This window comes from Schistocerca gregaria, unplaced genomic scaffold, assembly GCF_023897955.1.
Source record: "Schistocerca gregaria isolate iqSchGreg1 unplaced genomic scaffold, iqSchGreg1.2 ptg000066l, whole genome shotgun sequence".
NCBI classification, from domain to species: domain Eukaryota; kingdom Metazoa; phylum Arthropoda; class Insecta; order Orthoptera; family Acrididae; genus Schistocerca; species Schistocerca gregaria.
In genome coordinates, this window is record NW_026061707.1 from 12,523,042 (window position 1) to 12,529,041 (window position 6,000).

A 6,000-nucleotide genomic window follows, 5' to 3' on the forward strand; every position below is an offset into this window, starting at 1 on the left:
TGGAAACTTTTACTGGTCTCCCAGGAATCGATCAGAGCGTAGACAGTTTGAGACATTACTCCCATGGAGAAAAGTCCGCCTGGTGCCTGTTGTATTCAATACCGATGCAATTTCTGTGTTTCATCAACACTCTGAACGTCCGCAGTTTACAGGAAGCCTCCAGATGTGCTTCGGAAACTACTACTGGTCTGCCAGGGATCGATCAAAGCAGTGACAGTTTGATTCATTACTCCCACGGAGAAATGACCGCATGGTGCCTGTTGTATTCAATCGGGATGCTATTTTTGTGTTTCATCAAAACTCTGCAATTCCACAGATTACAGGAAGTCTCAAGATGTGCTTCGGAAGCTGCTACAGGTCTCCCAGGAATCGATAAAATCGTAAACAGATTCGGACATTACTCCCATGGAGAAATGTCTGTATGGTGGCTGTAGTATTCAATCCCTATGCAATTTCTGTGTTTCATCAAAACTCTGAAGGTCCACAGATTATATAATGTCTCCAGATGTGCTTCGGAAACTACTACTGGTCTGCCAGGAATCGATCAAATCGTAGACAGTTTGAGACATTACTCCCATGGAGAAAAATCCGATTTGGCCTGTTGTATTTAATCCCGATGCTATTTCTGTGTTTCATCAACACTCTGAACGTCCACAGATTACAGGAAGCCTCCAGATATGCTTCTGAAACTACTACTGGTCTCCCAGGGAACGATCAAAGCGTGGAAAATTGAAACATTACTCCCATGGAGAAAAGTCCGTGTGGTGCCTCTTGTATTCAATCCCGATGATATTCCTGTCTTTCATCAACACTCTGAACGCGCACAGATTTCGTAAAGACTCCAGATGTACTTCTCAAACTAATACTTTTCTCCCAAGGAATGATCAAAGCGTAGACAGTTGGAGACATTACACCCATGGAGAAAAGTCCGCATGATGCCTGTTGTATTCAATGCCAGTGCAATTTCTGTGTTTCATCAACACTCTGAACGTCCACAGATTACAGGAAGCCTCCAGATGTCCTTCGAGACCTACTACTGGTGTCCCAGGGAACGATCAATACGTAAACACTTTGAGTTATTACTCCCATGGAGAAAAGTCCGCATGGTGGTTGTTGTATTCAATCCCGATGCAATTTCTGTTTTTCATCAACACTCTGACGGTCCACAGATTACAGAATGCCTTCATATGTGCTTCGGAAACTACTACTGGTCTCCCAGGGAATGATCAAAACGTATACGAATTGAGACATTACTCCCCTATAGAAAAGTAAGCATGGTGCCTGTTGTATTCGTTGCCTAAGCACTTTCTGTGTTTCATCAACACTCTGAACGTCCACAGATTACAGGAAGCCTCCAGATGTGCTTCGGAAACTAATACTGCTGTCCCAGGGTACGATCAAAGCGTAGAAAGTTTGAGACATTTCTCCAATGGAGAAAAGTCCGCATGGTGCCTGTTTTATTTAATCCCGATGCAAATTCTGTTTTTCATCAACACTCTGAAAGTCGACAGATTACAGGAAGTCTCCAGACGTGCTTCGTAACCTACTACTGGTCTCCCAGGGAACAATCGAAGCGTAGACAGTTTGAGACATAACTCCCATGGAGAAAATTCCGCATTGTGATTGTTGTATTCAATCGCGATGCAATATGTGTTTTTCCTCACTGCTCTGAACGTCCACAGATTACTGAATGCCTCCAGGTGTGCTTCGAAAACTATTACTGTTCTCCCAGGGAACGATCAAGGCGTAGACACTTTGAGAAATTACTCCCATAGAGATAGGTCCGCATTTGGCATATTGTACCCAATCCCGATGCAATTTCTGTGTATCATCAACAGTCAGAAGGTTCACAGATTACAGGAAGCCTGCAGATGTGCTTCGGAAACTACTACTGGGCTCCCAGGAATCGATCAAGGCGTAGACAGTTTGAGACATTACTGCCATTGAGAAAAATCCGAACGGTGCCTGTTGAATTCAATCCCGATGCAATTTCTGGGTTTCATCTTCACTCTGCAATTCCACAGATTACAGAAAGCCTCCAGATGTGCTTCGAAAACTACTACTGGTCTCCCAGGGAACGATCAAATCCATGACAGTTTGAAACATTACTCCCATGGAGGAATGTCCTCATGGTGCGTGTTATATTCAATCCCGATGCAACTTCTGTGTTTCACAACACTCAGAACATCCACAGATTACAGGAAGCCTCCAGATGTGCTTCGGAAACTACTACTGGTCTCCCAGGATTCGATCAGATCGTAGACAGTTTGAGACATTACACCCATGGAGAAAAGTCCGCCTGGTGCCTGTTGTATTCAATACCGATGCAATTTCTGTGTTTCATCAACACTCTGAACGTCCGCAGATTACTGGAAGCCTCCAGATGTGCTTCGGAAGCTACTACATGTCTCCCAGGGAACGATCATAGTGTAGAAAGTTTGAAACATTACTCCCATGGAGAAAAGTCCGCATGGTGCCAGTTGTATTCAATCCCGAAGAATTTCTGTGTTTCATCAACACTCTGAACGTCCACAGATTACAGAGTGCCTCCATATGGGCATCGGAAACTACAACTGGTCTCCCAGGAATCGGTCAAAGTGTAGAGAGTTTGAGAAATTACTCTCTATGTTACAAGTCTTCATGGTGCCTGTTGTATTCAATCCCGATGCAACTTCTGTGTTTCACAACGCTCTGAGCGTCCACAGATTACAGGGAGCCTCCAGATGTGAGGAATGTCCGCATTTGCATGTTGTGTTCTATCCCGGTGCAGTTTCTGTGTTTCATCAACACTCTGAACGTCCACAGATTACATGAAGTCTCCAAATGTGCTTCGGAAACTACTACTGGTCTCCAAGGCAACGATCAAAATGTAGTTAGTTTGATACATTACTCCCATGGAGAAATGTCCGCATGGTACCTGTTTTATTCAATCCCGATGCCATTTCCGTATTAAATTAACACTCTGAACGTCCACAGATTACAGAATGCCTCCAGGTGTGCTTCGAAAACTATTACTGTTCTCCCAGGGAACGATCAAGGCGTAGACACTTTGAGAAATTACTCCCATAGAGATAGGTCCGCATTTGGCATATTGTATCCAATCCCGATGCAATTTCTGTGTATCATCAACAGTCAGAAGGTTCACAGATTACAGGAAGCCTGCAGATGTGCTTCGGAAACTACTACTGGTCTCCCAGGAATCGATCAGAGCGAAAACATTTTAAGACATTACTCCCATGGAAAGAAGTCCGTTTGGTGCCTGTTGTATTCAATACCGATGCTATTTCTGTGTTTCATCAACACCCTAAACGTCCACAGATTACAGAATGCCTCCAGATGTGCTTCGGAAACTACTACTGGTCTCCCAGGAATCGATCAGAGCGAAAACATTTTAAGACATTACTCCCATGGAAAGAAGTCCGTTTGGTGCCTGTTGTATTCAATACCGATGCTATTTCTGTGTTTCATCAACACTCTGAACGTCCGCAGATTACAGGATGCCTCCAGATGTGCTTCGGAAACTACTACTGGTCTCCCAAGGAACGATCAAAGTGTAGACACTATGAAAAATTACTCCCATGGAGATAGGTCCGCATTTGGCATGTTGTATTCAATCCCGATGCAATTTCTGTGTATCTTCAACACTCAGAAAGTCCACAGATTACAGGAAGCCTCCAGATGTGCCTCGGAAACTACTACTGGGCTCCCAGGAATCGATCAAGGCGTAGACAGTTTGAGACATTGCTCCCATGGAGAAAAATCCGCACGGCGCCTGTTGTATTCAATCCCGATGCAATTTCTGTGTTTCATCTTCACTCTGCAATTCCACAGATTACAGAAAGCCTCCAGATGTGCTTCGGAACTACTACTGGTCTCCCAGGGAACGATCAAAGCGTAGAAAGTTTGAAACATTGCTCCCATATAGAAAAAACAGCATGGTGCCCGTTGTATTCAATCCCGATGCAATTTCTGTGTTTCATCAACACTCTGAAGGTCCACAGATTATAGAATGCCTCCAGATGTGCTTCGGAAACTACTACTGGTCTCCCAGGGAACGATAAAAGCGTAGAAAGATTCAAACATTACTCCCATGGAGAACAGTCCGCATGGTGCCTGTTGTATTCAATCCCGATGCAATTTCTGTGTTTCATCAACACTCTGTATGTCCATAGATTACAGGAATTCTCCAGATGTGCTTCGGAAACTACTACTGGTCCCCCAGTGATCGATCAAAGCGTAGACGGTTTGAGACATTACTCCCACGGAGAAAAGTCCGCATGGTCCCTGTTGTATTCAATCCCGATGCAATTAATGTGTTTCATTAACACTCTGAACGTCGACAGAATAAAGAAAGTCTCCAGACGTGCTTCGGAAACTACTACTGGTCTCCAGGCATTGATCAAATCGTAGACGGTTTGATACATTACTCCCATTGAGAAAAGTCTACATGGTGCCTTTTGTATTTAATGCCGATTCAATTTCTGTGTTTCATCAACACTCTGAACGTCAACAGATTACAGGAAGCCTCCTGATGTGCTCCGGAATCTATTACTGGTCTCATAGGAATCGATCAAAGCGTAAACTCTTTGAGACATTACTCCCATGCAGAAAAGTCCGCATGGTGCCTGTTGTATTCAATCCCGATGGAATTTCTGTGTTTCATCAACACTCTGAACGTCCACAGATTACAGGATGCCCGCAGATGTGCTCGGGAAACTACTACTGGTCTCCCAGGGAACGATCAAAGCGTAGACAATTTGAGATATTACTCCCATGGAGAAAAGTCCGCATTTGGCATGTTGTATTCAATCCCGATGCCATTTCATTGTTTCATCAACACTCTGAACGTCCACAGATTACAGAATGCCTCCAGATGTGCTTCGGAAACTACAACTGGTATCCCAGGAATCGATCAAAGCATAGACAGTTTGAGACATTACTTCCATGCAGAAAAGTCAAAATGGTTCCTGTTGTATCCAACCCCGATGGAATTTCTGTGTTTCATCAACACTCTGAACGTCAATAGATCACAGAATGACTCCAGATGTGCTTCGGAAACTACTACTGGTCTCCCAGGAATCGATCAAAGCGTAGAGAGCTTGAGACATAACTCCCTATGACAAAAGTCCGCATGGTGCCAGTTGTATTAAATCCCAAGCAATATCTGTGTTTTATCAACATTCTGAACGTTTACGGATTACAGGACGCCTCCAGATGTGTTTCGGAATCTACAACTGGTCTCCCAGGGATCGATCAAAGCATAGACAATTTGAGACATAACCGCCACGGAGAAAAGTCCGTATGGTGCCAGTTGTATTCAACTCCGATGCAATTTCTGTATTTCATCAACACTATGAAAGTCCACAGATTACAGGATATCTCCAGATGTGCTTCGGTAACTACTACTGGTCTCTCAGGGACCAATCAAACCGTAGACAGTTTGAGACATTACTCCCTATGACAAAAATCCGCATGGTGCCAGTTGTATTCAATCTCGATGCAATTTCGGGGTTTGATCAACACTCTGAACGTCCACAGATTACAGGAAGCCTCCAGAGTTGCTTCGGAAACTACAACTAGTGTCCCAGCAAACGATCAAATCGTGACTGTTTGAGACATTACTCACGTGGAGCAAAATCCAATTTGGCGTGTTGTATTTAATAGCGATGCAATTTCTCTGTTTCATCAACACTCTGAACGTCCACAGATTACGGAAAGACTCCAGATGTGCTTCTTAGAATACTACTGGTCAACTAGGGAACGATCAAATCTTAGACACTCTGAGACATTACACCCATGGAAAATGTCCTCATGGTGCTGTTGTATTCAATCCCGATGCAATTAACGTGTTTCATTAACACACTGAACGTCGACAGAATAAAGAAAGTCTCCAGACGTGCTTCGGAAGCTACTACTGGTCTCGCAGGGAACAATCAAAACGTAGACAGTTTGAGACATTACTCCCATTTAGAAATGTCCGCATAGTGATTGTATTCAATC